The sequence below is a fragment of the Artemia sp. Qi Xiang Cuo genome, chromosome 17, assembly GCF_049724085.1.
Source record: "Artemia sp. Qi Xiang Cuo chromosome 17, ASM4972408v1, whole genome shotgun sequence".
Lineage (NCBI taxonomy): Eukaryota > Metazoa > Arthropoda > Branchiopoda > Anostraca > Artemiidae > Artemia > Artemia sp. Qi Xiang Cuo.
The window spans coordinates 3149520-3172627 of record NC_142810.1 but is presented as its reverse complement, the minus strand read 5'-3'; the positions used below and the strand labels follow the sequence as shown (position 1 = coordinate 3172627).

At 36.6% G+C, this 23108-nt stretch overlaps 1 protein-coding gene and 1 long non-coding RNA gene across 2 annotated transcripts in view; one reads left to right on the top strand and one right to left on the bottom strand.

Moving 5' to 3' along the window:
- The window catches only part of LOC148941802 (uncharacterized), a 31693-nt gene extending 19332 nt beyond the window's left edge, over window positions 1–12361 (top strand). Inside the window, exon 2 of the long non-coding RNA XR_016143201.1 lies at window positions 12195–12361. This is a non-coding gene — a long non-coding RNA (uncharacterized LOC148941802). The remainder of the gene's footprint in view (window positions 1–12194) is intronic.
- LOC148941796 (uncharacterized) overlaps window positions 1–23108 on the bottom strand; it is a 539516-nt gene that overhangs the window by 159804 nt on the left and 356604 nt on the right. The gene's annotated exons all lie outside the window — the stretch shown is intronic.

Below are 23108 nucleotides of genomic sequence, written 5' to 3'. Positions count from 1 at the left end.
GAGTAAAGAAGTATAAGCATTTGCAGGGAGATATGGCACCTCTGTAGGTCGCTTTATAACAAACATAGGTACAAAAGTGTCGCTACGGTCAAGAGATCTTAACAGAGAAATAATGTCACTAAAATGATTAGAAAGTGCATTGTTCCCCTTACGTACTGGGCAATCCGATTCAGGTGCACTTATTTGCCACAGCAAACTTTCAGCTTCTTTGACTATATTCAAGTCAAAAATTCCATACCTCCTCAATAATATCCTCCTCAATTCCGCTTAGCAAAGTGCTTTGAATAAAATTCCGAACCGGAGAATATACAAGTTCAGGCGTTTCTTCAGAGCTTTTCATGGCTATCGCAATCACCACACAAATTAAAAAGTCTCAATACTAATTCAAGAAAAAATACTGGATTAATAAATATCGAAATATACGTCAAAATAAAAGCAAAGTAGATTCCATTTTATAATCCTCTTAAAGTTAGCTCAGGTCAACAACTCACTTGGAATAAATTATGACCTCACCAAAATAAATCCAGACAGGAATGATATCCAATCCAATTTTGGTGTTACCTCACTGAAGTCTGAAACGAAACTGTCGCAACGTGTTTCTTTAAAACATTTAAAAGACTGAATCTTATCAGGACACTCTTGAATCGGCAATGGTCAAGAGTTCCATATTTTTGGTCCCATGTGATGAAGCATGGGCGCCCATAAGCTGAATTCCAGGGGGGAGGGGGCAAACCGCGAATAATTGGCACTTCAAATGCTATATAATAGAAATCTCAGAACAAAAATATAAAAATAAGGCAACATCATTCAGCCAGTGGGGGGACCTGCCCCCCCCTCTTGTGGGCGCCCATGTGATGAAGGCTAAAATTGACCCTAGTCGTAGGTCGAACTTCTGATGATAAAATATAATCTATTAGATGTGGGGTATTTATGGTATTGCGAGTTTGTCGTATAAATTGCTGAAAATCTCGATGGAAGTTGATCAAAAGCGAAATCCTGGCAAATACGTGAAATAGAAATCAGATGGATCTGAATTATCGAAAATATACCCGAAGACTCGTATAGGTGTCTTACTGAATCTGAACAATCAATATTAAAAAGAATCATAAGTGCTTTATTTACCAAAATTTGTATGGGTTTATTAATTGATGCAAAAGTAGATGCCCAAGCTGAAGTACAATTAAGGAAATGGTGGCTGGCGTTTATCCCCCAGGCGTTTACTCCCTGGAAAATATCCCCCCGTGGAAAATACCCCCCCCTTTCCCCGTGGAAAAAGGCTTTCCAAATTTGAGAATTTAATTTGAGTTTTGTGTTTTTATTTTCCGTAGGGGGAAGGAATTTTGGTACTTGTGTATTATACGCAACTCACTCAAGTTTACGCTGTGTAAAACTCGAGGACAAACCGGTTTTTCCGTTAGTTTCTTTCAGCTTATTTTGAAACAAGACAAAGACAAGGGACAGAATAGATGAGAAATATATAATTTGAGCCATATAATTGCACATAAATAAAGGGGGGGGGGAGTATTTGGACAGTTTGAAGTCAGAAAACAATTCTTACTTCATAACATAATTCAGAATAATTGTACCTCACACATTTTGAATGCAGACCCGCTATACTTTACCTCCCCCTCTTAACGTGCAAATATATAGGCCAAATTTGTTTTTAAAGTAACAAAGAAACCGGTTTGTTCTTGAGTTTTACACATCGTAAACTTGAGTTAGTGGCGTATAATACAAAAGTAACGGAATTTTTCATGGAGAGAGAGAGCCGGATTTCCCGGTATTTTTTAAAAATCACCCGAAATTCAATTAAGAAAAACAAGTTTTTTCAACGGAAAGTAAGGAGCGACATCAAAACTGAAAACGTACAGAAATTATTACGTATATGAAAGGAGTTGCCCCTTTCCACAAGACATTGCTCTTTACGCTAAAGTTTTGACTTTTTGTCTATTCTTTAAGAAAGATTCTTGAAAAACAATGGCTGTTTAATTAGAATAATAAGTTTTGTTTTAAAATTATATACAAAAAAGCTTTAGCGGAAAGAGCGAGTTCTTGAGGAGGAGGCAACCCCTTTCATATACGTAATAATTTCTGTTCGTTATAAGGTTTGTTGTTGCTCCTTACTTTCATTTGAAAACTTGTTGTTGTTTTTTCATTTAATTACTTACAGATAGTATTTGTTAATGGAGAACATACGGAACAAGTTTTTTTTTTAAAGAAAAGTAATGAGTTTCATTAAACCAAAAATGAGCAGAAATAAAGTCAAATAATCTTCAAAGTAAAAACAATGGAGTCTAATAGAAAAAAAAAGAAATAAATATTATATTCTATGAAAGAGACTATGTCATTAACCCTCTCGCGGGCGAATTTCCAATTTTTGAGATAAACTGACAGGACAAAGTTCTTTCCTATGTAGAAAAATACGTAGATTTCAGATATGTATTCAGAAACTGACAAAAAAGGATAAAAAGGTAAAATATACTACTGTCCACATATGGGGACGCCGCCCAGAAAACACTCTTTCGAAAGGCTTATCCGACACTGTGAAAATTTTCGAAACATTCAGGGGACAATGCGACTTAGCATATTTTGTAGATGAATCTCGTTTTACTCGTGTAGTTCTTGTCCTGGCATCGACAAGCGTTATTTTTGTCGGACTTGCCAGGCCAATGGCCACTCAGACCATCAAGTTGGATCTCGTTTGGGACAGCAATGACAGTCCTTTTCTTGACAAAGCCAATTTTTGATGGCCGACCAGGGCTTGTCCTCATCCGCACCATCCCTTTGTTTGTCATAGTTACTGCAACTGATCCTTTGAAATGGAGGAGATCAAGTGTGCCGACAGGGCAGGTTTTTCTGTAGAGAATCCAAGCGTTGACAACAGCAACATCAAGGAAATGGTGGAAAAGGTGCATGTACCAACGTTTGTTTCGAAAGTCGTTTTTGGAAAGTGAAGTCAGCGAATCCATCAAATCCACGCCTCTCATACACTTGTTATATTCCTTCACTGCGTATGGCCTTTCAACCGCCACTTTCGATTTCGCTGTGCTGCACAATCTCTGGACACTCAGTTGGGGCATAACCAGCGAAGAATGAACAAACATTTACGAGTTTGTTGTCTTTCCAGCGTAAAACCGTCACTCCTTCAGCAGACGTAGCAAACGACGAGGTTCCTCGCTTTTTCTTTTTCATTTCGACTTCTGTTACTAGCTTAGGTGCAGCATCTCCAAGTCGATTTGCGCGAAGGGTTCCAACACTATAAATCTTTTCCTTTGCTAATGCTTCACCAGAGATACCGAGGTAAAAAAGTTGTCGAAATACACTTTAGCGTTTGTGTTTTCGAGGCCACGAGCGAGTTTCACAACCACGTCTCCTCCTAACCCGTACGCTGGTGGGTTGCGGTTGGCACCGCTGCCTTGATATGGCTCAAAATCAAACACATATCCTGAGACTCCAGCCCGAACCCAAATTTTGAAACCCCACTTAGTTGGTTTAGATGCCATATACTGCTTGAGGCTGCTTCTTCCCTATAAGGCGACCATCATCTCGTCTATTGAACTGTATTCTTCGTCGGCCACTGCTGCTTTGAAAGAGTTGCGCAACATCTCCAAAAATGGGTGGATCTTGTAGTATTTGTCACCATGAGGGCTACTTTTTTGAGTAGCGAAATGTAAACATTCTCTGATCTTTTTGAACCTTTTGCTTGAAATATAATCAGCAATCTGAGGTAGCCTCAGGGTACTTGACCAGTAGTTTTCAATTCTTGGGTATCGAAAATAACTCATTATCAGAAGGCATCCAACATAGATGCGTAGTTCTGCTGATGTCATATTCAACTCAGACCCTTTTTTTTACAATGCGTAAGCGTTAGACTCCCTGACGACCATTGGAAGAATTTTGTTGGAAAGAAGTCCCTCAATGAAATCGACAGGATCCGACTCGTTGCTGAGACTGAGTAAGACCCGACCATTACCGGTAAACGGAGGACCCGACTCAGCTAGAGGATTATCGACATTGGCTCTCCAAATACATCGTCTGGCCTTGACCGGTTTAGACTTCGGGTTGTCTCGTGGAACTTTGGTTTTAGCTGCAATCCCAGTGTTAGACTGTGAAGGAGTGGTCTGTAATCTTCCATCTGAAACTGAACTGTTGACAGCAGGGTCTGCTTGCGACGTCGCAAAAGAAACAGAACTATTGGGCTCCGTGCTTGGGCGTTTCCTTGCATAAGTTCTAGCAACACGCTGGAGAGGTGGTTCCGTTCGATCAGGTTCCGCTACCTCGTGGTCTACACTGTCTTCGTCTGTAGCTCTCTCTTGCGTATCTCTAGCCGCTGGACTCGATCCGGTAGCAAGTTGGACGTCCTCTTCTTCACATAGAGGCTGCCAAGTGGGATCTCTGCCATCTTCTTCGTAGGAGGAAAGATCTGATTGGTCTGATTCGATTCCATTGTCACTATCGTCTTCAAACATGATTTTCATGATTTCTTCATCATGCCTGATTTTTAGCCGACTCATCTGTAAAGAACAGAAGCTTTACTAGTTTGCGAGCACAAGGTACAAGCGGGGACAAATAAACAGTAGTGTTACCTGTGGCAACAGTAGTGTTACTAGTGTTACCTACGGAAACTATACGGAACGAAAACTATACAGAAAGCTGGCGCTAATGGGCAATGTCCTCATGTGGGGACAGAAGGAAAATAGGTGGCTCAACTGTATGAAATATTCAGAAGTTGAAAAAATTACTCTAACACAGTTCTAAGGGTACGAATTCTCTGAGAAAAAATTCCCGAATTCCCCAGGTCAGCGATAATGTCTATAAAATAAAGAAAAAGTGGAGTTACCTTGCAAATCCTTGGTAAAACTCAAATTACAATTTTCTGCTAAAATTCGGCAATTCGGAAGAGTCGGCAATCAGATGGCACCAGGAAACAAATGTTAAAAGCTCAGCTTTGGGTAAAGAGGGGCTTACAATTAAGTGTCCTCAAAACCAACCAGCGCCCGCGAGAGGGTTAAAAAATGAACAGAAATTAATGTAAAAAACTTTCCACAAAACAAGTTTTTCAAAGAGCCTCATTAAACCAAGAACGAGTATAAATAAATTCAAATAATTTTCAAAGCGTAAAACTACCGCAAATCATAATCAATAAATGAATTATATCAAAAACAAACAGAAATTACAATAAATAACTGATTCAAACTTAAAACAAGCAAAAAACTAATATGAGAAGGGCTGACAACCCCCAAACCTCCTCAAGACCAGAACATGATTTGCACTTTACTGAAAGCTAACTACATTTTAAATGTTTTCACTTTTTTTTTACTTCGGGGAGGGGGGGGGGATTCGCCTAGTTCCCTTTTAAGAGCTAAAAGGTGTGGAGAAAAACTACCCCCCCCCCCTCAACTTCCTCTCTTTTCGCCAAACGCAAATATCACAATAACGTGTTTCATTATTAAGTTAGGCCTTTCAGGGTAAGTTGTGGCGGATCTTGAACTAGCCAGAAGACGCTATCATTTATATTTTAAAGGAACTAATTTCATTGGAAGTTCGAAGTTCTAGTACACTTTTTAAGAGTCACAAGTGTTTGGAGTGCAATCAGCCCTCCTCTCTAGCTCATAATTTTCCAAACACTTTCAAACAAAATTTTAAGACGGCCATTTTGTTAAGCATAGCTGAACGTTCTTGTAACTATATCTCTAGGGCTTTTGTATAGGTCTTTTTGACTTTGACTAGGCTATCTATTGTAATTTTCTGTTCGTTTTGAGTTTCATTTATTCATTAATGGTGATTTGTGGTAGTTTTATACTTGGAAGAAAATAAAACTAACTCGTAGAATTTGACAACGCTTTCGTCCGTAAACCAATAAGAATTTGTTCGTTCCCAAAGCCAACTATGCTTTCAAAGGAGATAAACCTTAAACATTTTGTGGCCATATGTTTATAGCTTAATTTTGATGATTTTTCACTCATATTTTTTTTTAATTTTGCGGCCGCTATTGGCAAAAATTGCAGAAGTTAATATGGAAGTCTTTTCGACAAAAATGGATTTGTGTTTTTTTTTCTTTCTAAGTTTTTAACATACTTATGGTGTGTAAATTTATATTTATCCTTTTCCTTAGGACTTCTCAACGACACTAAAAAAACACACAACAGAAATAAAATTCTCAAATTTGGAAAACCCTAAGATGCTTTGAAACCAAAAGATATAAGGATAAACAAGAGAAAAATAAACTGTCTCCAAAATATTTTTCAGAAAATGATGGCGCAACCGTGAAAAAATCCCAATATTTCTTGATATCTTCAGCGACAAGATTTTTATGTGTTCTCAGAAATATATATTTTCATCTAGAAAAATTGCAAGATACTTAAAATGGAGAACACATTTAAGTTCAACATTATTAAAAAAAAAAAAATAGAAAAAGAACTGCTTTGAACTGTGCCCGTACGTGAAAGCTACATATGTTGACATTTATTTTCATTAACAACAAGTAGATTCCTAGGACACCAAGCAAATGCAGCTGAAAGTGTCACATTAAGGTTTAAAATAATCTAGCCAAGTCAGAATGGGATCAGAAAAGTACTGCATCATCAGCAAACATAATAACTTCACTGGGTAAAACTAAAGGTAAATTATTTATAAAAATCAGGAATAAGATAGGTCCTAAGACAGGGCCTTGAGGAATGCCACATGATATAGGAAAATAATTGGAACTAATAGCGCTTCCACGATCAAATCATTCTAGATTCCTATCAGAAAGATACGATTTAAAAAAAAAAACTAGGAGAACTTGATGAGAATCCATATTGTTTTAACCATAAGAAGCAAACGATGATCAACAGTATCAAATGCCTTGGCAACATCAAGAAAAACGCCAAGGCACTCTGACCACCGTTAAGAGCATCATTTATTTCAAGTATAAGATCATGTACTGCCAGCTTATTTGATCTGCCTTTAATTAATCCATATCGAGATGCATGCAATATTTTACTATCCAAAATAAAATTCTTAAGTTGCCTATGTTCAATTTTTTCAAGAATTTTGCTAAAAACAGATAGGAGAGATATACCTGTTTAATTTGAAGGGTTAGTCTCACTAGCTTTTATATAGAGCAGTAACACTGGTGGTTCTTAAGCAAATCCGGAAAAGTTCCATTAACTAAAGAGTAATTAAAAATATACGCAAGGAGAGAAGAAATATTGGATGCTACTTGATTGACAATTCGAGAAGAAAATCCAAAATCATCTGTAGTAGAACTAGTTTTAAGTTTCAAAATAGTTTTCTTCACATCCTGATAAGTGATTACGTAAAACGAAAATAATTTCCCTGAGGGGACAAAATCAGGGGGTTCTGGAATTGACTTTACACTAGATGCCAGCTTAGATCCTGCAGTATTAAAATAAACACCAAAAGTATTTATAATTATTTTATGGTCTGAAATATTTTCCACATTAACTTCAGGACAATCAACACTAATACTTGAATATTGGTTTGGTCGATTCTTTTGATTGATAAGGTTTCATTTCTTTCTCATGTCAGATTTATATTGGTCAAACTTATCTTATCCTCCTGGGTCCTGGGTATGTTCCTGAGTAGGTGCGAATATGAAATTTGGAATTTACCGAAAATAATAGCACAAGACGATGGAATGAATTTTTATTTTTACGTCCTGAAGGGCTGGGGGGGGGGGGTAGGTACAACCCGTTGTACATTGGGACTCAACTTCATCTAATATTCAAATACAAGTTACAAAAAGCCATGAGAAAACATGCGATCAACGTACATAACACACCAAAACATCCTTTATCATTATGGAAATCCGAAAAACATTCTCGAACTTGCTTGCCAACCTGAAAGCAGAGATAGACCTGACACGCGTCGTAGGACACTTTCGTTCGCATCCAAGCATCCGGCATCGAGCCAAATTCTTTAACGTCACGTCGAAACGAGGAAGATGCTTTGCATTCAATTTCCTTTCCGGTCCGGATGGCAAAGGGCATCTTTTTCTTCTTTTAGCCGACTGCTCCAGTCTATCTTCGTCATTATCGGCTTCACATTCACTAAAGTTGCCCCCCCAGGTTTATCGCCGAAGATCTTCAACTAAATATTCAGCTACCTGAAATCTGAAGTGGATCAGCTGATCGTAGGGTTTGTTGCCTTTGATTGAATCCTGCCTGTAAAATAGCCAGGCATTCGAAAGAGCCAAATCAATAAAATAGTGAAGAACTCGACCTGGCCACTTCTTTCTCCTGCTACCGAATCTATAATAGCTTACCATGTGGTCACAGAGATTGACTCCACCCATGTACTTGTTGTTCTGTCTTACCATAAGAGGACTGGGAATATCTACATATTTTCTTTAAAATTTGTCGTATCTTGACACAGGTAGCTCGGGTTCTTTGCCATAGCAGCTTGATGCCAGGAAATGGGATTGTTGTCGTACCACTGCGTAACAGCTACAACTAGATCTTCTCGCATGAATGTAAAGGACGTCCCACGTCCAGTTCTCTTTAGTTCACGATCGGTCTTCGCAGGTAGACCTTCAAGTCGATTTTTTGTGAGCGTGCCGGTTCCATTTATGCGCTTTACTGATAATTGTTTGAGCAAAGAAATGCTAGTGAAGTACCTATCGAAGAAAAGGTATGAATCTTCACTTAGATTTTGGCATAGTTGCAGCGAAGCGGCACTGCCCAGACCTTTAGCTTGTAGTTCTGGTACAAAGGTTGTCTTTCCTTGATAGATTACGCAATCATACACCAGACCTGATGAGCGTGCTAAAACGAAGTTCTTCAAGCCAAGAGTATTTTGCTTATTTGGTACGTACTGCTTCAGGCTGCATTGCCCAGAAAAGGGAATCATTTGCTCGTTAATACAAGCGAATTGTTCTCGCTCATCTCGCACCACATTCAGCAAGGGACGCACTTTTCAAGGACGATCATTTCATTTGGTATCCTAGTCGACCTCGTTATACAAAAGGAACTTCACACTTTGTCTAAGCTTGAAAAAATGATCTCGAGGCATTTTCTCGCAGATGATAGGGACTCCAAATTTCTTGCTCCAGGACATTCGAAGACGAGGAAACTTCAGGCTACTCATGACGATCGAAATGCCAAAGAATAATTCAATTCGGAGGCACTAGCGAGCAAAGATTTGTTTGTGGTTTTTCGATAATGACAATTCATTGCGAAAGCCATTGTCTCAAAAGATGAGTCAGGGAAGTACTTCAAACAGTATTCGTGTGGCTTCCAGCTTTCCCGCTGACTTGAATCTGAGTACAAGGGAAGGTATGAATGATGCTCGTTCAGGGTATCTGAACTGATGCACTTTTTGTTGGGGCGGCGAACATTTCTTGAGCGAGTTGTCTGATCAGTTGTAAGTGCTGGAATATACTGCGCTAGTTGGATATCGTCCTCTTCTTCGTCAAACAGGACTGAGAAGTCATTGACATTAGTCTGATCAAGAAAGTCTTGAGACTTTCTAGATCTTCACTATCAGAGGACACTTGTTCTGCATCTGTTGCACATATGTTGCCAGGTAAACACCACTCATGGTCTGTTTCGTCTCCGCTATCCTCCAAGTCGCTGATATCGCTGTTTTCAAGCAAGGACAAGGCTTTCTCCAAGGATACTGCGAAAGAAAGAAACAGTTGGCGCTTTTTACCTCACAGTAGGAAACTTTAGACATACGACAAATCCATTTAAATAGCCTCACTGAAGAAAAAAAAATGTTAGGCCTAACCAGAAAAAAACTTAGCTCCAAAAATATAAGCTTCCAACCCGTTGGACTTCTAAGGTAAGACCGAATGTACAACTCATTGTACAAGACTGAAAGTCCTTCTGCCAGATGACAGCAATAACAGTATATGCGTTAAAAATCAACCCTGTCAGTACTTCGGTCATGGGTATATCGCCTGATTTTTTTTCTATTGTCTAGCCTATCTCTTTATATTTTTTATCAAATTTCTTACCTTTTGACCTTTTTCCCAAGTTAATTTTCTTTATTTCACTTGCTCCTGGTTCGGCCTCCATTACTGTTATGGACTGAAAAAATCACAGATGGTAGCAAACGCCTCTTTTAGAAAAGGTGACAATCTTTAAGTCTCGATTTGGAGTAGGTTGGACGATAAAAATACGTATTCGAATATACAACCGGTTGGACCTCAAGTCCCAGGAGACTATAATATTTACGTTTAGCAAACCTTGTACTAAAATTCAAATTATTTCTTCATGAACGATAATCTTGAAACAAATCCTCTGTTTTAACTGATAAATATTTTTTATTCTTTTTATTTTAACACTGATTAACGAAACAATCCCATCATAAATCCATGGGTCAAATTTCGGTAAATGATAATTATGCATAACTCGAGACGAAGTGGCAAGGTTTGTTAATAGCGACATTTGGCTAGCAAAACACTAAAACGCTTCAGTTACATTATCTGATCCGAAAACAGAACACTTATCATGATTATCAAGTAGATTACGTAAAGACTTAAAATTAATCTCTTCTATCTGTGGATCTTTATTCTTTCCTGAAAGCATTTGCCGATCAGGAGAATTTGGGGCAACATAAAAAAGAGTGATAACTGGGAAGTGGTCAGACAATATCACAGACAATTTTACTGCTCTTAGTGAATGGGCAGAGAAAAATATTTTTTCCAACAGCGTAGCAGTGGCTGTTGTAACTCTAGTAGGTAGACAAATGCTAGGTAGAAAACCTGATGAAAGCGTATTTTGAAGAAATTCTCTGTTAACATTAGTATCATTAGAAGTCACCCAACATAAGAACTGTTTTTTACACTCTGCCAACTTAACAAGTAACATCAAACAATCTTGCTGGATTACTAGAAGGAGGTCTGTAAAAAGAACATAAAATAAACGGTAAGCACCCCGATGAAGTAACCCCAAGGAGTAAGCTCTCACATATACCTTCTTCCCAAACAGATATTTCACGATAGAAGACCAACTATTTTGAACATAAATTGCTAAGCCAACTTTCGCACTGACTTTCCTATTGTGGGAAAAACACATTATATTGGAGGTATCCAACATGGAAACAGAAGTATTATCCGATAAAAAGGTTTCACCAACAGTAACAATGTCATGTGAACTCGAAGCTAGTAAGAACCTGAGTTCGTTATGAGGACTGTAAACATTGAGCATTTAAGTGTATTGCGCTTAGAAGAAATTTACACTGGCCAAGAGCAGTGGGTAGCTGGTGACTCTTCGTAGAAAAATCACATTCCGGCGAGTCTTTTACACTTGGTAGGTCAGCGTCACTGCCAATTGTGGTGTTTAAAATGGTATGTAGTTTCAACATTGAATCTAAAAATCCTTTGAAACGGTCTATATCAATGTAACTATACTTCATTCAAACGGACGGTCGGGTCTACAAACTGCAAATATCGGCAACTTCAGCAATCGTCTTACAGGGTACAATATGTGAACCCTTTCTCCCATATATAACACCTCTAAGTATCCACTGCTTGACGGTTAAATAGAATCTCTTAATTCTTTTTGCAAAAAAAGTCAGACAAGTTTTGACAATATTCAATACAAGCAACTTTATTTCATTGAGTGATTGAGAAAGATTGTAAAATAAGTTCATACACTTGCCACACAGGTTTGTTTAAAACCCAGAAAAAGGCTATTTTTCTGTCTGCACTGATTGAAAGATAGATTCTTACTGAATCTGTTACTACATTGAAAGACACTCAGCGCATCCTTGTTGTCAAAATGTTAACAACAGCTATATTTCAAGAATGGCTAAGGGTATCAAGTTTAAACTTTTGGTGAATTTTAAGAGGGTGTTGAACTAGCCAAAAAATGAACCCTTAGGCTCCAAAGGGTTTTAAGTTGAAACTTGTAAGAAATGGTGAACTAATTAAAAAAAAGCATGTGTATCCAACTTGTCAAATTGGCGTATCTGCAACTTCTCAGGAATAGCTAAGGTTATTAATGTGAAGGCTTAAGGCAATGCTGATGGAGATATTGCACTAGGTCAGAAGATACTATGTATATCAATAACGGCTGAAGGTATTAAGTTGAAACTTTCTAGCAGTGCCGAGGGAGAAGTTGAACTATTCTAAATCCAAATATATTATGTGAATAGAAGTTATCAAAATGCTGTATCTGCAGTATGCCAGGAACGGCTAATATTATAACAATATCATTTATATTTTGTACGATTTTTTTTTTCAGAATTAGAAGAAGGTGAAACGCCAACGAATGATGACGAACTTAACCATTTTAAATACTCTGCGTTGCCAGTTAAACAGGAATGCAATTCACCAACCATTTTGACACAATTGAACCTTGACTTTCCTGGGACTAGTCTATCTGATTGCCACAATGAAGGTATTATTTGAGAGCGATAATATTCACCTTTTATTTATCTTTCTGTTTCTTCATTTGTTAACTTCTGTTCATTGTTTATTTTAAGAAAAAAATCACAAAAGTAAAATTAGTTTTTCGTATCGTTACCTTTCTCGGAATTTCAATTATAATTAACATTAATTGAAAAAAAATAAATAAAGTGAAGTTATCATACAGATTATAAATATTTTTAGGAAACCGGTAAAGGGGCCGCTCGCTCTTCAACTCCTCTGCCCCCCTCTCTCATTAGATTTTATACCAAGTTCAATCTCTTTTTTTCATAATGGTCGAGGTATGTCTTATTTCATCCTAGGAAGGATGAGTGTGAAGCCTGAGTTTATTTAAAAATCTTAACTACTTTTTTATACAAAATATAAAAAGGAGAGTTTTTCTGCACCAGAGTGGAGAGAAGGGAATCCTGAGCATTTCTTTGGTTATTTACCAGCTTGAGTGAATTAGACTGCATTGCCATGTACTTCGTTGTCCGCAGCACACCTTCGTCAGTATAGCCCTCTGATATACGCCTCTTCTAAGATGAAAAAAGCGATATGGAGGACAGAAGAAAACGTGGCTCGCCTGCATCAAGGCAGGCCTAGACCCACTCGATGGCTTCAAGAAGTATGAACGAAGATGGGATAAATTCTGGATTGAATCTATTGAGTCATTCACGAACGACCGAGACGCTTGGCTTACCACAATGAAAGTTTCTTAATCATTTGCTTTGAAAAAGTTCAGTTTCAAACTATCATGAAATTAGTTTGCTGCAGACAGTTGTAATTGTGGATTCTTCTATGCAGAGGTGTATGGTTAATTTGTGTATGGTACATTTATATAGGTAAATTTTACATAACACATATTGATGAATATGGTTAAAGTTTTGCTAGAAAAGTGGTTGCGGTTACTCTGGGTTCATTTAGTTTCTCCAAATTTTATTTTATTTTTCGATAGGTAGACCACTTTTAGATTGATGCTTAGTAAGTTTTGTATTCATTACGAGCCACTGCTAGTTAAATATTCTAATTTTAAAGTTTAATTTTACGCCTGTGTAAAACATCAGTATTAGTCTTGTTTCATAAGCATCAATTTTAGATCATAAGCATTTTTCAATTCGAAAATACACTCCTAGTACAGTAAAAGTCAGTAATAGTAATCTTCGGGATAAAATACAAACAAAAGTTAGTGCTTGTTTCACATAGTAACTTAATTTAGTATTGTTTATCTAATTAAATTTACAGAATAGTGAAGTTTCAATTTTTTTTCGGTCAACTTGGTGTAATCTGAATGTGTTTGTGCTTCCACTTTTTGGAACTGCATTTTACCTTGTTTCTGAACTTTTGAACTTTAGTTATCTCTCTATTCTAGATGTAAAGATTCCGACTTCGGAATACAAGTATAGATTTCAAGAATTCGCGTCACGCATTATTGATTATCAATTAGAAAAGCGCTCAGTTTATAAACCCTCTTTGGAAAGCAACAGTGATTTAGAAGATAATTGTAAAACAGGAAACCTGTCTGAGAGAGAACACTATGTGTGTCATATATGTGAGAAAAAATTCTCCCAACTGCACAAGCTGAAATTGCACCAAAGAACTCACTCGGGGGAAAAGTCTTACAAGTGTAAAATTTGTGAAAAAAAATTCTCCCAGGTGCGTAGTTTGAAATTGCATGAAAGAATTCACTCGGGGGAAAAGCCCTATGAGTGTAAAATTTGCGAGAAAAAATTCTCCCAGACGGGTTATTTGAAATTGCATGAAAGAATTCACTCGGGGGAAAAGCCCTATGAGTGTAAAATTTGTGAGAAAAAATTCTCCCAGACGGGTAGATTGAAATTGCATGAAAGAATTTACTCGGGGGAAAATCCCTATGAATGTAAAACTTAAGAGAAAAAATTTTTCCAGATGGACCATTTACAGTCCTATCAAAGAATTCACTTGGGTAAAAAGCCCTATGTGTGTGAAATTTTTGGGAAAAAATTTTCCGTGGAGGGTAGTTTGAATAAGCATGAAAGAATTCACTCGGGGGAAAAGTCCTTTGAGTGTATAATTTATGAAAAAAAATTCTCCCAGATAGTCAATTTTTATTCCCATCATAGAATTCACTCGGGGGAAAAGCCCTATGAGTGTAAAATTTGTGAGAAAAAAATTTCCCGTATGGATAATTTGAAATCACATCAAAGAAGTCACTCGGGTGAAAAGCCCTATGACTGCAAATATTGTGAGAAAAAATTCTCCATAAAGAGCAATTTAAAATTACATGAAAGAATTCATTCGGGGGAAAAGCCCTATGAGTGTGAAATTTGTGAGGAAAAATTTTCCGGGAAGGGTAGTTTGAATAAATATGAAAGAATTCACTCGGGGGAAAAGCCGAATGTACAGTTTGAAGTTGCATCAAATAAAAAGTTTTGTGTCTAAAAGGAAGTAGGCTGAACTTCAGTTTTTTACAAACATGTGTTTGGAGCATTATTCGAGTTTATTATTAGATTCAATAAAAAATCTCATTTAAGTTCTTTTTTGGTGTAATTTTAGCGCACTAAAATCCTGGAATAACCTTTTTTTTTTTTTTTTTTTTTTTTTTGCTGTGTTTTTTTTAGTGTTCAATAATTAAAGTATAGATTTCTGCATCAACTGCTATTTTTTGTCCAGGAATTTAATTTTGTCCTTTAGGCTTAGTCTAAACATTGTCTTCGTCGTTAGTAGTTTAACTAGTCTTCTCATGTTGCCCTACGAAAAAAAAATCTATCACTGCTATTACACTGACTTGCATTACGGGGCTTCTGCCCAATTTAAGCTATAATTTATACAAATTTAAACTATCTCGTTAGCGGGGTCACCTATGGCCAGCAGTCCTCCAGTTGGAACAGACTGTTCAAATTTGCTAGAGATAATCATTGGCATTGCTAACACCATATTCCAGCACAAATCATCAAAAGGACCTGAAGAAGCAACAACCCCCATCAAAGGAAGTTAACGCGGAGAAATCGAATCTCAATTCTAAATATCAAAATCATTGATCTATTCGACTGCAATGGAGTTAGGCTCAAACAAGGGAGTGATCCACGAAAAAGCGTCTATTACTTGCCTACTAGTTATATCTAGTAGGCCTAATAATTATATCTCTCTACTTGGTAGCTTGACTAAGCAGATTGACGGAACTAAATATGAAATAAGCAAATATGAGGTATATGTTATCACGACTGTCCAAAATTTGGTTAAGATCGACATTCACCGGTGAATGTTTGAGATTCCTTTTTCTCCGGTTGGGTTCAATTAGCTTTGCGAGTCAGCTTTTTCAGTCATATGCAATCAATGGTGGTAAAATTTAAGGTTCGGCTAGTTTAGGCTAGGTTAAATTTGGTTATAAATATCAGAAATGGGTTTAAACCTAAGCTAACTTAACCTAACCCAACATGTCATTTTCAAACCTTGCATTAAATTGAAAAAGTTGACTGGCAACGCTGACTAAATGCAAGGAGAAAAAAAGGTAGTCTGTCTGGACATTCACAGGTAAATGTCGACATTCACGAAATTCAAACATTCACGAGCAACATATATTCAGGTTTAATGATAGGATGCAAATGGCAGTATCTGTACCTTATTCATCATTTAAGCAATCAGAGTGTATTTCAAGATTGCCAGGAAATTTTTAGACTTCTCATTTAGAATTAGGTAAACTTATTGATTTGGTCAATGCGATTTAAAAGAAAAATTCCTCAAACACGGTAGCGACTCTGCAAAAGAGCGGCTATCATAGGCCTAGTAGCTATATCTTTTTACTTGGATACTTGACTAAGCAAAAGTTCAGATAATTCTCTTTAAAACCCTGAAATCAGTAGGTTGCCTGACATTTCTTTGAATCTAAAAAAAAACTGTTATATTAAATGGAAACTGAATTATTCAGTTAAAGATAACCAAAGAATCCCAGTCATATAATGAGTCACTAGTAACGCAATAGAAATTTTTCTTGCGTTTTTTCTTTGCGAGAGTAAAAATATGATTCTGAAAATTATACTGAAAGCAATTAGGTTTTTGTTATAGTATTTAACCCTCTTTATTACCCTAAAACTTTACGCTAAAACTCGACCTTTTCCCCAAATTCTTAAAGAACGACTTTTGAAACACAAGGGCCGTTTGATTAGAATCAGAGTCGGTCTTAACAGTACTAAAAAAGTTTAGCGTGAAGAGAGGGGCACCGAGGAGGGACTGCCCTTTTATATAGGGAATAATTTTTGTTCATTTTAAGTTATAACGTTGCTTCTTACTTTCAGCTGGAAAAACTTGTTTTTTAATTTAGGTAATAAAAAACTTTTTCTAAAACGTAAATTCTTCAAAGAAAATTAAAATGCTTCATTATTTCAAAAATGAGCAGAAGTCAAGTCAAATAGTTTTTTAAGCGTAAAACTACCAATGATTACCATACATAAATAAATGAAACCCAAAACAAAAGGAAATTACGACAAATAACTGAGTCAAACTCAAAATAAGCCGAGACTAAGACACGTTGGGCTGACGCCCTCCATGCCTTCTAAAGACCAGCGCATAATTTTCACTTTACTGAAAACAATCTTTATTTTGATCTGAATATTTCTATTTCTCTGAATATCCCGAAAATACACCATTATAAACAAGGTCATTGAAAAAAAAATTAATGAGTGTGGATTGACAGTTTAATTTATATTAAACTGATAACCCATTGGCACCTAGTGTGTTTTGATACAGTTTAACACCACCCTCAACGTTTTTCCGAAAGTTTAGCTAATGCCCTTAGCATTAGTAATAGTAGTAGGAACAGTAGCAGAAGTAATAGAATAAACAATAGGAGCAGCATTGGGGATAGCCGTAGTTGTATTAGTCGTAAGCAGTAATAGTATTCATATTGTACCTTTTTGACAACCCCTCCTCATGCCCAAAAAGCTCAACTTAATACTCTGTTTACGAGATATTGCTGATACGTCTTAATGATAACCCGCATGTACATAATGTCTTTTAATTTAGCTCAGCTTTCCCCTCAATAGTAACTGGGAAGTTCCAAAATAAAACGATTAGCCTTATTAATATTAATACTAACAGCAGCAGTAGTAGTACTGCTACAAGTAGTAGTAGCGTGTAAATATGTTAGGATACCTCATAGCACACAGTATAATATATAAACGCCAGGAGGAGGCAATGACTTCGGGAAACAAGATACCATCAAACCTAGTATATAAATGGAAAATGAGAGACACTATACTCTAAATCTTCAAAAAAAAATCTCTGTTAGCATCTATCCACGTTCAACCTATCTAAATATCCTGGTGACACAGTTGACTCCCTCCAACCTCTACAATGTTTTTCTGGTAAGAAAATGACAGTTATATATGTGTTTAAACAAATGTTGTAAGAAGGATACTCTCATCGAGCATCACCTACATTCAGGCTTGATTCAACTGAAAAAAGGACAAATGTTAGCTTATACTCCCTCCTTCCCAAAATCATCTTCTATGTTTACCTGAATGCTAATGAAAGGTTGAAGAACGTTAACGTAAAAATTTACATTCTGAAACATTAAGCACTTTCCCCCTCCCCACGATGTAACGAACCATCGATACTCGGCCATAAATGCTTATGGAAAATTTTCCCCCATACAATTCTATCTTCACCGAAAGTTTACCCCAGGTAAATTTCTTGCGGGCTCTTTGGCCTCAAAAATTCTATTGACCATACTATCCTTTGAAAAAAAGACCTGGTTTTATTCTATTTTGATCGTTTTTCAGGTTATGGCAGAATCTTCCAGTGTGGATTTTTTCTTTGGAAATCTCCCCTCCAATGGAAAGTTTTCCACGCAGAAAATTTTCTCAAAGAGAATTTCTCCTGAATGATAATTCTTCCATGCAGCTTCTCCCGTGGATATTCCTGCGCACGCAAAAAAGCCAAGAGATACAGTTATTAGATATTTCAACTATGTTGAATAAAATGGCTACCCCACAGTTTTGATTGGACAACTTTAGGGGGAAAAGTTGTATACGTGGGTGCTAGTTGTCCTTCAGTGTTTTTGGTCAGTTGAACAGGGTAATAGAACTTTAAATTTCCGTTCTAATGTGTCCTTTCCCCGATCTGCTAGGACCATTGCTTTGATATGATCAGCCCGGGGAAGAACAAAGAAAAAAAAATCCACACGTATCAGTGATCTTTCTTCTGGCCAAAAATACAAAATTCCACATCATGGTTGCAGTGGTAGCTGCAACCTTGTAAAGAGTGAACCATAGCCCATAGTAACCAAAAGCATAAAACGTGCTTTGAAATAAGTTATCTAATGAAAAAATTGCCATCTGACACTGATTCAGAGAGGTAACTATTATTTTGGTTGGTTCAAAAAGTAAAAGTTTATTGCGAAAAGAAACTTATGGTGATTTCAAAATAAAGTCGGAAACCCCTCAGAAATGGGTTCATATCAAAATGAAAAGTATACCATTGGAATCAGCATGGCCGAAAACCTCGTTTTAAGGAAATTACGGCTCCCCTCTTTGAACAACAAGGAAAATCACTTTTTTGCATGGGTAGCACTGATCGGTCTCCCGTTTTTTTTCTTTTTTTTCTAGTACATCTAGGGAGGGACAAGAACATCATAGAGAGATGTGTATTTTCTCAGTCGAACTGAAAATAAATTTTTTAGTGACCAAAAATATTGGAGGGCAACTGCCCCCTCCTCCCTAAAGAGCCACTCACCCCAAAGTCGTCCAATCAAAATTTGAGATAGCCATTTTGTTAAACATAATTCAAAGATCCAATATCTATTGTTTAGGTGATGATATAACCCTCCATAGTGCCTGGGGAAAGGCATATACGCCGTATCGGTATCGGACTTATCGATATCACTCGTACCAGTATGGGCGTACTTTTATTGGGCGTATTGGTATCGCAGGTATCTCCGACAGAATTTTAATAGCTTATATAAAAGATATTGCTCATATTTACGTCCTTCTATAAATTCATTCCACTATCAGCAAGTTCCAAATGGCACTAAAAACGGAACTTTTGGTGCCATGTCTAAAAGGGTAATGCTCCACCTCCTAATTGGGGTGCTTAGGGTTTCTCAGTTTAATTTGGTTTCTTTGCCTATTTTGTAGTTTTATTTTTTAAACTTTTTCTTATTCTATTTTGTTTTTTTTTTGTATGTGAGTTTCTAGGAAACAAAATGAAGTTTTGTTGTAAACACTTACAAACTCGAAATTTTACACTGAAGGCTACCCTTATAATTGATCATAGTTACACATTTTCTTTGTTGTTTATCTAATATTTGCAGAATCAACTGCAATTAAAATCAGTAAAATCCTTTCTCAAAGGAAACACAGGTAGAAGTCATGAAGCCATCCATTTCATTAAATTGGTTTATTAAACCAACAGACTGTTTTTTTATGCATTCATAAATTACATACAATTGCCTATGTATGTATTTCCTGTTCTATCTTGATGTCTTCATTCCAAACCGGTTCCAGGTTGTAAGGATTGGGTATTAATTAGAGCATCGATACGAATTATAAAGCGTTAGGTAGTCACATCATTTAATGAAGTTCATATTAGAAAATGTTTTATCGTATATGCATCGGTGTGTTCTACTATACGGTTGCGAGGCATGGGCTCTGAAAGTTTCCGACTTTCAGGCCCTAGACGCATTCAACCATTCATGTCTAAGGAAAATCATTGGCATCAAACTCCTTGATCGAGTCAGCAATGATGAGCTCCGCAAATTTGCCATCAACGTTATGATTTCGCCACTATAATCAAATAAAGAAGATTCCAATGGTTTTGCCATGTACTTCATCGTCCACAGCACACCTTCGTCAATATAGCCCTCTGATGTACGCCTCTTCTAAGATGAAAAAAGCGATATGGAGGACAGAAGAAAACGTGGCTCGCCTGCATCAAGGCAGGCCTAGACCCACTTGGTGGCTTCAAGAAGTATGAACGAAGATGGGATAAATCCTGGCTTGAATCTATTGAGTCATTCACGAACGACCGAGACGCTTGGCTTACCACACTGAGAGTTTCTTAATCATTTGCCTTGAAAAAGTTCAGTTTCAAACTATCATGAAATTAGTTTGCTGCAGACAGTCGTGATTGTGGATTCTTCTATGCAGAGGTGTATGGTTAATTTGTGTATGGTACATTTATATAGGTTAATTTTACAAAACACATATTGATGAATATGGTAAAAGTTTTGCTAGAAAAGTGGTTGCGGTTACTCTGGGTTCATTTAGTTTCTCCAAATTTTATTTTATTTTTCGATAGGTAGACCACTTTTAGATTGATGCTTAGTAAGTTTTGTATTCATTACGAGCCACTGCTAGTTAAATATTCTAATTTTAAAGTTTAATTTTACGCCTGTGTAAAACATCAGTATTAGTCTTGTTTCCTAAGCATCAATTTTAGATCATCAGCATTTTTCAATTCGAAAATACACTCCTAGTACAGTAAAAGTCAGTAATAGTAATCTTCGGGATAAAATACAAACAAAAGTTAGTGCTTATTTCACATAGTAGCTTAGTTTAGTATTGTTTACTTAATTAAATATACAGAATAGTGAAGTTTCGATTTTTTTCGGTCAACTTGGTGTTATCAGCATGTGTTTGTACTTCCACTTTTTGAAACTGCATTTTACCTTGTTTCTGAACTTTTGAACTTTAATGATCACCCTATTCTAGATGTCAAGATTCCGACTTCGGAATACAAGTATAGATTTCCAGAATTCGCATCACGCAGTATTGATTATCAATTAGAAAAGCGCTCAGTTTATCAACCTACTTTGGAAAGCAACAGTGATTAGGAAGATAATTGTAAAACAGGAAACCTGTCGGAGAGAGAACACTATTTGTGTTATATATGTGAGAAAAAATTCTCCCAACTGCACAAGCTGAAATTGCACCAAAGAACTCACTCGGGGAAAAAATCTTACAAGTGTAAAATTTGTGAAAAAAATTCTCCCAGGCGCGTAGTTTGAAATTGCATGAAAGAATTAACTCGGGGGAAAAGCCCTATGAGTGTAAAATTTGCCAGAAAAAATTCTCCCAGACGGGTTATTTGAAATTGCATGAAAGAATTCACTCGGGGGAAAAGTCCTATGAGTGTAAAATTTGTAAGAAAAAATTCTCCCAGACGGGTAGATTGAAATTGCATGAAAGAATTCACTCGGGGGAAAATCCCTATGAGTGTAACATTTATGGCAAAAAATTCTCCCAGATAGGCCATTTACAATCCCATCATAGAATTCACTCGCGGGAAAAGTCCTATTTGTGTGAAATTTGTGGGAAAAAATTTTCCGTGGAGGGTAGTTTGAATAAACATGAAAGAATTCACTCGGGGGAAAAGTCTTATGAGTGTAAAATTTATGAAAAAAAATTCTCCCAGATAGACCATTTATATTCCCATCATAGAATTCACTCGGGGAAAAAGCCCTATGAGTGTAAAATTTGTGAGAAAAAATTTTCCCGTATGGATAATTTGAAATCACATCAAAGAATTCACTCGGGAGAAAAGCCCTATGACTGCAAATATTGTGAAAAAAAAATTCTCCATAAAGAGCAATTTAAAATTACAAGAAAAAATTCACTCGGGGGAAAAGCCCTATGAGTGTGAAATTTGTGAGGAAAAATTTTCCGGGAAGGGTAGTTTGAATAAACATGAAAGAATTCACTCGGGGGAAAAGCCGAATGTACAGTTTGAAGTTGCATCAAATAAAAAGTTTTGTGTCTAAAAGGAAGTAGGCTGAACTTCAGTTTTTTACAAACATGTGTTTGGAGCATTATTCGAGTTTATTATTAGATTCAATAAAAAATCTCATTTAAGTTCTTTTTCGCTGTAATTTTAGCGCACTAAAATCCTGGAATATCCTGGTTTTGTGTTTTTTTTTTTGCTGTGTTTTTTTTTACTGTTCTATCATTAAAGTATAGATTTCTTCATCAACTGCTATTTTTTGTCCAGGAATTTCATTTTGTCCTTTATGCTTAGTCTAAACATTGTCTTCGTCGTTAGTAGTTTAACTAGTCTTCTCATGTTGCCCTACGAAAAAAAATATATCACTGCTATTACACTGACTTGCATTACGGGGCTTCTGCCGAATTTAAGCCATATTCTATACAAATTTAAACTATATCGTTAGTGGGGTCACCTATGGCCAGCAGTCCTTCAGTTGGAACAGGCTGTTCGAATTTGCTAGAGATATTCCTTGCCATTGCTAACACCATATTCCAGCACAAATCATCAAAAGGACCTGAAGAAGCAAAAACCCCCATCAAAGGAAGTTAAACGTGGAAAAATTGAATCTCAATTCTAAATCTCAAAATCATTGATGTATTCGACTGCAATGGAGTTAGGATCAAACAAGGGATTGATCCACGAAAGAGCGTCTATTACTGGCCTACTAGTCATATCTAGTAGTTATCATATCTAGTAGGCCTAGTAGTTATATCTCTCTCTTTGGTAACTTGACTAAGCAGATTGACAGAACTAAATATGAAATAAGCAAATATGAGGTATATGTTATCGTGACTGTCCAAAATTTGGTTAAGGTCGACATTCATCGGTGAATGTCCGAGATTCCTTTTTCTCCGGTTAGGTTCAATTAGCTTTGCGAGTCAGCTTTTTCAGTCATATGCAATCAATGGTGGTAAAATTTAAGGTTTGGCTAGTTTAGGCAAGGGTAAATTTGGTTATAAATATCAGAAATGGGTTTAAACCTAAGCTAACGTAACCAAACCTAACCCAACAT